Source organism: Myodes glareolus, chromosome 9 (genome assembly GCF_982192425.1).
Source record: "Myodes glareolus chromosome 9, mMyoGla1.1, whole genome shotgun sequence".
NCBI lineage: Eukaryota > Metazoa > Chordata > Mammalia > Rodentia > Cricetidae > Myodes > Myodes glareolus.
In genome coordinates this window covers 13,254,840-13,264,344 of record NC_142034.1, presented here as the reverse complement: position 1 = coordinate 13,264,344, position 9,505 = coordinate 13,254,840, and positions in this window count along the sequence as shown.

Genomic DNA, 9,505 nt, shown 5'->3' with positions numbered 1-9,505 from the left:
AGCCTAGAGTCTCTTGCGGCCTAAGTTCATGCTTATCCACAAAAGCCACAAAGCCACACTCCCAAGCCTATTTTGGGGACCACTCTCTGTTATCATGCCTAATGATTCCATGTCACACACATACAGAGAAAGAGAAAGAGAGAGAGAGAGAGAGAGAGAAAGAGAGAGAGAGAGAAGGGTGGGAGGGAGAGGGAGAGAGACTATTATGAGGACAGCTGGAGTTATAACTGAAACAGGCTTCAGGTTCCTCCATCAGACAACCTGAGGTTCAATCTCAGCTGTTTACTATCTGTCCATGAGATCTGGGCCAATTGCTTAACATCTCTGTGCCCTCTCATTCTACCCCCCTCCGTCTTACCTGGTGCTGGGGACATATTCCAATAAGGGTCAGCTGGGCATATCGGTGCACGCCTGTGTCCCAGCACTTGGGAGTTGGAGCCGGGAAGATCAGGAGTCGAAGGTCAACTTCAGCTACCTATAGAATTTAGATCCAACATGGGCCACACAAGACCCTGTCTCAAACAAAAAACTAAAATAAAATAGAGGGAGTTAATGACAGACTTATAGCATTATTATGGAAAAATAAGTAGGCAATGATTCAGTAAACATGAGTTGTTACTCTTATTAAAAGTGGCATAATAGAGCACACAATTTGGAAAACTAGCTAAGTCTCAGCTATGATGAGATTCCCCTAGGTGTAAGGTTAGGATTCTCAAGGCCAAGCATATGCCTGCTTTTTATTTCCAGGCCTGGGTACCTAAGTAGGGCAGACACAGCTGATGTGAGAAGAGGGTTGGTGGGCATTTGTCCTGGGAAGGGGCTACCTTTCAGATCACATGGATCCCACTGAAATACAAGAGTCAAGTTCCTGCCCAGCCCCAGTCCTCTTTGCTCTTCATTACAGCGCTGGAATAACAGTCTAGAAAGCCGACTCAGAAGCCAGGTTGACTCATAGGGAGATGACTTGGCAGGCAGTCATGAGATGGAGCTTCCAGCTCAGCCGCTGACCAGCTGTCCCACGCCTGGGGAAATACCGTTTTATCCAGGTTTTCAAATGCACTTGAATTCAAAGTTGAACTCCATTGGCTCGGTTAAGCAATGTCATTTCAAAATCACTTTAAATTTACATATCTCTCTATCTCTCTCTCTCTCTCTCTCTCTCTCTCTCTCTCTCTCTCACACACACACACACACACACACACAGAGAGAGAGAGAGAGAGAGAGAGAGAGAGAGAGAGAGAGAGAGAGACTGCAAGGTCCCCCATTCTTTTACTTTTACTCTCACTCCCCCCCCAGGATTTGTTTAGTGTTTTGTTGATTTCTTTAGTTAGTGTTTTCTACTTATAATGAGGCCCTCTGAGCTTTGTTGTTTGTTTGTTTGATAACTTTTGAAACAGGATCTCACTACATAGCCCAGGATGAATTCCAATTTATAACCCTCCTCCCAAGTATTGGGAGTACAGGTTTTGGTTGTTTTGGTTGTTGTTGTTTTGTTGTGGAAACTTTTTTAGAACTTTTAGATTATCCTGCTGTTGAATATTAATGCTATGTAAATTGCTAAACAAGCAGGGCATGGTAACAGCTACTTGTAATCCCAGTTACTCTGGAAATTGAAGAGAATCAATGAGACCTGGGACAGCCTGGGCAACATATCAAGACCCCATCTTTAAATAAATAAATAAATAAATAAAGTGAGGACTATCCAAGAAATGGCTTTAGGTATACCGTAGAAATAAGCAGTTGTGTCAGGGGGCACCTATGGTGCTGAGTAGCTGATATGGTGGCAGGGCATACCTGTAACCCCAACACTTGGAGGTAGAGGCAAGAGTAACAAGAGTTCAAGATTATCTACTACATAGGGAGTTCAAGGCCAGCGTGGACTATGTGAGATCCTGTCTCAAAAATAAAAAGGTAAGCATGGCCTTTTGTCCTCTCAAGAGTGACTGTGTTTGCATGATAAATCACATGCTTTCTTTTTTTTTTTTTTTGTCTTTTCTTTTTATATTTGTTTTGCTTTTGTGACAAGGCCTTGGTATATTGTCCAGGCTAGCCTTACACTCATCTGATTTTGATCCTTCTGCCTCAGCTTCCTAAGTGCTGGAATTATAGGTATTCCCTGCCATGAACACTACCACCTTCTCTCCCCCAAATATGATCCCACTGCCCACATCCCACTCACCTCACAGAGCCTCAAGACCCTCCCTAAGTAACCGACTTTCTCTAGTAAGGCTCCATCTCCTAAAGGTTCCACCATCTACCCGGAGATCATGTATTCAAACACACGAACCCCTGGGGGAACATTTCACATCCAAAGCAGAACACTGAGCAAGCAACAGAAGCCTGGGGGAGAAGCAAGCCGGGAACAGAAGCTTGGAACACAGCAAAGACACCCCAAGAACTCTTAGATATGGCTGTGGGGCCCTAAGGAGCAGACTGTGTCCTGAGATAGCTTTTCCTAGTGGTAATGAACTATAGATTAGAAAAATGCCATAGCAACAGTGTGGTTTTGTCTCAGTGAGCCATTTGTGGATGAGAGAGAGGAGAGAGAGAGAGAGAGAGAGAGAGAGAGAGAGAGAGAGAGAGAGAGAGAGAAATGAACTGTCACCTCCCCGCCAGGAAACGTAATACCAAATTCTAACTAACTTGAAAACAATAGAGCTGAAGTACAGTTATATCTTCATTCTGCATAGCATAGCCCTATATTCACTCTGTTCTTGGTTCCATATTTAATTCATTTATTTATTGTCTTTGTTTTTTTTAATGTCTGTGTGAGGGTGCCAGATCCCCTGGAACTGAGGTCACAGACAGTTAGGAGCTGCCGTGTGGGTACTGGGAACTGAACCCAGATCCTCCAGAGGGGCAGCCAGTACCCTTGACCAATGAGCCATTTCTCCTTTGTTCTGGGTTTTTAAAAACGAAACTTGTTTGGTGTATGTGTGTGTTTGTCTCTGTGTGTGTATATGTGAATATATGTGCCTCCAGCCGTGCGGGTACCTGCACACTTGTGTGGTTACCCACACATAGACATACAGACATATAATTTAAAATAACACAAACTGTAAACAAGAAGAAAGGAACTGATCAAATGTACACGCTGATTCAGCATTTCTGGGCTAACCTTCAATGGTAGGGGATTTCCAACTATTTTTATAAGCATTATTATTAAGACCAGTTTTGTAAAAAAAAAAATGGAAAAAAACTTATTTGACCCAAAATTTCTATCAAAACATTATCGTTCTAACTTTCTATCATAGGAAAATTTTGTTCAAAATTAAGTATCAAGGGTGGAGAAGGTGGTTCCGTGAGTTAAGGCACCTGCCACCAGGCCTGAAGACAGGGGCTGTATGCCTTGGACCCACAGTGTAAGAGAGAAGCAAGTCCTGCAGGTTGTTCTCTGACTGCTGCACACATGCTGTCACGTGCAAGTGTGTACACATCTGCTCGGCAATAAGTAAATAAATGTAATTTTTAAGATAATTAATACTGAGAACAACTCAGTATTCCCTTCTAAAACCCACAGTTATCTTTTGCTTTCTAATCAATGAAAGTGTGTGCCCCATTTCTGTTTTCATCTAGACCATCAGAACCCCGCAAAGCTAGCCCTGGACTCCTGGAGCAACCAGGATGAACACTTGGTTTTTAAATTCTTTTCTACAGTGTTTTCCCAGTTTTCTCATATCCCCTAGGTTTCCTTGTCTGGACTTTTCTTGCTTGCTTGATTTCTTTTTTTTTTCTTTTTTTCTTTTTTTTTTTTTGTTAAGTCACAACAACTTCTTTTTAAAATTACTTTGGGATATAAATAAGTTGCACACTCTATTCGAGTGATGAGCAGCAGATGGCTTGTGAATTGGACACAACGGAGAGGATGAGGACGCTCAGCACCATTTGAGGTAAGTCGCACTATTTTCTTGGGCCGCTTGGTTTTAACTATGAACTTGACACCCCCAGCAATCACCTGACAAGAGAGTCTGAATGAGGAATTTTCTAGATCAGCTTGGCCCATGGGCTTGTCTGCGGGGAGTGTCTCGACTGTTAATTGATGTAGGAAGATACAGACCAGTGTGAGAGGTCTATTCTTTCAACAGAGGACCCTGAATGGTATCAGAGAGGAAAAGGCCAGCTGAAAGCGAGGGAGCAAGGACAGGTTCATTCTCTCTTTGCTCTTGACTACGGATGCTGCGGATGCGTTGTGACTGACTGCTTGGATCCTTGCCTTGCCTTTCCTGAAATGATGGGCTATGATCTGAAACTGAAAGCCAAACGAACTCTTTCTCCCCCAAACTGCCTTTTGTCAGCATATTTTATCATGGCAAACAAACTGACCTGGTTTTGTTTTGGTGTGTATGTGTGTGTACATCTGTGTCTGTATTTTGTTTGACACTGCATTGTTTATACTTTGGTCCTCAGTAGCTGTTAGAAAGAGAACAGCCTGGTGAAATATGTTCAAGTTTGATAGACTCCCTTTATCTTGTTATCTTTACAAGACAATTATTTAGAGCACCCTGGTCCCTCTGCCCCAATGTCTCTCAACCTTTTTAATGCCGCAACCCTGTAATACAGTTCCTCATGTTGTGGTGACCCCCAACCATAAAATTATTTTGTTGCTACTTCACAACTGTCATCTCGCTCCTGTTATGAATTGTAATATAAATATCTGATATGGGAGATACCTGGTATGTATCTGTGAAGGGGTCCTTCCACCCTCAAAGGAGCTGTGACCCCTAAGTTGAGAACCATTCCTCTCAATTGACTAGCTCTGCCTAGCAGGATGAGAAGGTCTTGTTGCTGCAAAACCCCCTGCACCTCCATCATGTCCGGGCAAAGTGGACAAGATGGGAAGGGGAGGAGCAGGCAAGACACCGAATGGGTGACAGGACTTCAAAGGTTCCTTGAAGAATTATCTAACCTAAGACCTCTGACCACTCCCTATAAGAAGGGCTGCTTTGTTCTAAGTAGTGGAGTGTCTGCAGTGAGGCCAGAGCGTAGATTGCCAAGAAATGCTGGTTAGGAAGTACCGAAGGCAGACATGGTCACACTTTTTATTTTCTGGTCCTTTGTCTGATGAAATGTCACAGGTTGCCTCCTTTAAGCCGCAGCCACATGGATATTACTCAGTAATGCTGAATGTGTCTCTGCTTTTGCAAGTTTCCTGTGCCCTCTACAAATGCTATGTATGTTTCCTACTGAAAATTTAGAAAATAGATACAAGCAGATGTTAAAGGCTAATAGCATCCGCTGTGGGGAATGGAGCTGAAACCCTTGTCCTTGGGCAGTTAATGGGAAAGGATGAATGAGAGCCAGAGACTTGGAGTATTGTTTTGTCTGTCCTACAACCGTCTGGGACATCCTTGATGGTGGTTACTTAGATGTGAAAGGAAAGGTTAGAGCAGGCACGCCCACTCTGCTGGCACGCTGGGATCACAGCATGGTTAAAGCCTGTCATGGTGGTGCACACCTCTCATCCCAGCACTCAAGAAGCAGAGGCATGTGAATCTTTATGAGGTCTAGGCCAGCCTGGCCTACATAGTGAGTTCAGGACAGCCAAGCCTACACAGGGGCACTTTGTCTCAAAAAACAAAAGAGAAAAGAAAGAAACAGCTAGGAGGTGGTGGCGCACATCTTTAATCCCAGCAATTAGAAGGCAGAGGCAGGTGGATTTTTGTGAGTTTGAGGCCAGCCTGATCTACAAAGTGAGTTCCAAGACAGGTAGGGCTGTTACACAGAGAAACCCTGTCTCAAGGGGAAAAAAAAAAAAACAACAGCAACAACAACAAAAAATCATCGTTAAGCGAGAGACAGCAGCTAAGCCTAGCATTCATATGTAGTGTAGGATGACCTCAAATTTCTGTGAATTCTCCTCAAGCACCTGGATTATAAGCTTGTACCACCACACCCAGCTTTTTTGTTGCTATTGTTTTGAAAAAGAGTCTTGCTCAGTAGCCCAGGCTGGTCTCCAACTCACAGTCCTACTGCCTCGGTCTCCTGAGTGCAGGGATTACGTGTGTGCCATTTTTGAGTTGTCTGATCACGGTAAATTTCACAGCTGATCTACGTTTCAGTGTCCCCAGTCTTTAAACTAATATGATCTCAACTCTCACAATCTGATGGGGGCTCTCAGATACTTCCTCCTTTACTCCTAAACCAAGCAATCACTAAATTGCTATTTCTCTGATGGCTAGTTTGTTGTCTTGTTTCATTTTGTTTGTTTGAGACAGGGTCTAGCCTCGCCTATTCTTCCCGCCTCCACCTCTCAAATACTAGGATTACAGGCGTACACCACTATCACCAGCCTGTGTTTCTTTACTTCATCTATTTCCAGGAAGAATTTCCAATGAGTTATAATTGTGCCTCCGATAAACCTCACTGGCTATGATACTCCCTCTGCACAAAGCCATGGTCCTTTCTCTCTTCTTTTGTGTCCTATTCCTTTTCTCTTTTCTTTGAGTAGTGCCGAGAGTCTTGTGCATGCTTAGCAAGCATTCTCTCTTTGAGCTCCATCCCCAGTTCCTTCTGCTATCCACACTGGTATTAACTGTACCAGCTTAATTCAACCAACCAGCACCTCCTGCCTAGGTAACTATTGTAGTACCTCCCTGGACTCTCTGCCCTTCACTTTTGCCCTTCATCCCTTTCCAGAGTCTAAATCATTCATCCCACTGTGGCTAGGATGGTTTGTTTTTTTTTAATGATAGACTTTAGGAACTGTCAAGATGGTTTAACTGTTAAAGTTCCTTCCATGCGGGCCTGAGGATCTGAGTATGAATCTCCTGCACCCACATAAAATAATGCCTATAGTAAGGCGTGTGTACTTGTGTGTGTGTGTGTGTGTGTGTGTGTGTGTGTGTGTAGACAGGCAGATCTTTGGAGTTCATTGACGAGCCAGCCTAGCTGAATCAATGAACTCCAAGTTCAATGCCAAGCCCTGTTTCAAAATAAATAAATAGAGAGGTATAGTGCCACATGCCTTGAATCCCAGCACTCAGGAGACAGAGGCAGGAGGATCTCTATGAGTTCGAGGCCAGTGTGATCTATATACCAAGCTCCAGGGCAGCCAGAGCTACATAGCGGGGAGAGCCTGCCTATAAATAAATAAATAAAGTGGAGAGTGATAGACACCGACCGGACATGGACCTCTGGCCTCCATAGGCATGTACAACCACACACACTCTCTCTCTCGCTTTCTCTCTGAGAGAAAGAGAGAAGCGTGAACCTCTATATTTAGACATTCACTCTTGCCAACTGCTCTCTAATTGCCTATCATAACTTTAGGGGAAGGCCCATTTGTAACTGGTGCGCCATCGGTAGGGGTGCAGCCCGCCCTGCCAGCTCACCCATGTCCGTCTCCGCCTTACTCTCCAGGCCTTAGTCATATCATTCCCATTCCCAGTGCTGAAAGAACCCAGCACTCTTACAGCCTCAAGATGTCACGTGCGACGGACACTCATCCTCACGCTTACATTTAACTCAGCTGATTTCTCATCCTCTCAGTTCCGGAAGAGAGAAGAAAAAGGGCTGCTTCCTCCCGGGGAATCCTCTCCAAACCCCCTTTTCACGGCTAGCTGAGATCCTTCCATTTTGCCTCTTTGGGGGTCCTCTTTCCTTGACTGGGTGTTTTTTTTCACTTGTAAAAGGAAAAGGTCTGTGCACCCAAGTTCGCAGCAGCTCTTCACACTAGGACAAAGGCGGAAGCAGCAGCAAAGTCCATCATGATTGACAGAATAAGCAATATGTGCCGTCCATTCATACAGTGAAGTGTCATTCCACCTTCGAAGAAAACTCTGGTGGAAAACTCCGCCGCAATGAACTTCGTTACAATGGGTTGTCTCTGTGCTCTCTTCTCCACTGCCCACCGCCTCCTGAGAGGCCAGGCATTTGATTCCCCTTGGGTATGTCTTCTCAGGATTTGGCTCTGTGCCTGGGATAGGACAGTCTCTCAGTATAGAGGAGCAGGGAATCTTGGAAGATGGAGAGAGCTCAGATTGGGGTCAAGGGGCCCCAGGAGCCTGGGTTTCTGCCTGTTTAGTGCTGGCCCCTGAGAAGCCCAGCTGTCTCTCCACTTTGTTGCCTAACCCGACATAGATTTAGGATTAAGATTCCTTTACTTGCTGTGCCCTGAGCCTTCCTTTGTCTGGAGGGCTGCAGTTCTGGCTTCTCCTTCCTCAAATCCTCCTTGAAGCCTTTTGGACAACCATAGCACACACTCTTAGAGCCAACCTTCTGAGCTAGCCTCTGCTTTAAGAGTGTTTAGAGACCCTATACAATCTGCGTTACGGTTTCCAGAGTAGATCAGGTGGCACTGTTGCTTACCAAGAAGGTAAGCCTTCTTGGGGATTTAGTACTGAACTGGAAGACAGTGACGATCAGGTTCAAATGGAGGCCACCTGGCTTCAAGATTCAACGACAGAGCTACCGCTACTTGCCACTCCTTGGGGTAAGCATCACCTAAGGGCTTGTGACGTAAAGATAGAAGAGGCTTGGTGGAGCTGAACACACCCTCTCCTGGCCAGCTGTGAGCCTCCAGGTGCTGCCCTCCCGGAGGGGGACTGACTCACCTGTTTAGCAGATTTGGAAAGTGCTTCCATTTGCTTTCCTCTCAGGCTCTGAGCTACCTGAAGCTGCATCGGCTAGTCATTACCCACCCTAAAACTCTCTGTCTTGGGCCCACCGTGGATCCATCAGTCCAACCTGGAAGAAATGCGTTCTCTTGACTGACGGGTCAGAGGCTCTAGAACCTTCTGAGAGGCCTGGGTATTCAAAGCAGAGGAGTACATTTAGTTCTAGGCTCCTTTGACCCAAGGCAGCCCAGGCTCCATTCCTAATAGCGCCCACCCAAAATAGGCCCCCCTTCTATCCTCATGAGACCTCCCTGTCAAGACATGCCTCCCCTTGAGTTGGAAGTGTAGCTCAATGATCAAATATTCTCATACACGTGTGTGTGTGTGTGTGTGTGTGTGTGTGTGTGTGTGTGTGCGCAACTAGGAGCCACCCCCAGGACTGTCACTCACGTTCCAAGTAAAGCAGGCCTTGATAATGCTCCCAGGGTAAGTTTCAACATCTAAGCCATAAAACTCAGCTGTCTCAGCTGCTGCTGTCTTGAGCCCAAGGACTACCTACCACCAGGTCTCACTGCATACATGCTGTGGGAGGACAGCACCCCCTTACCTGAGTGTACTGAGCCCCCTCACACTTTCCAACCTATTGACTTCTCACAGCATCCCCATGAGGGAGCTACAGTTAGGAGACAAAGAGAGTTGGAATCTTTTGGCCCAGGATCTTAGCCTTGAAGGGAAAGCGGAAGGACTGAGGATCTAGTCCCAGGCTGGCTGGTTCAAAAGTCACTCTAAGCTCAAAAGGGGACCGGCTGATGACCATCTCAAGCGCTCTCCTGGGGGCTTCAGTGCCCTAGTGTTCTAATGACAATGCCCACATCCTCCACAAGACCCAAGTAAAGAGGCCCTTGGGGCAATGCCAGGGTGGAGCCCAGCGTGAACTCAAGCCACACCAC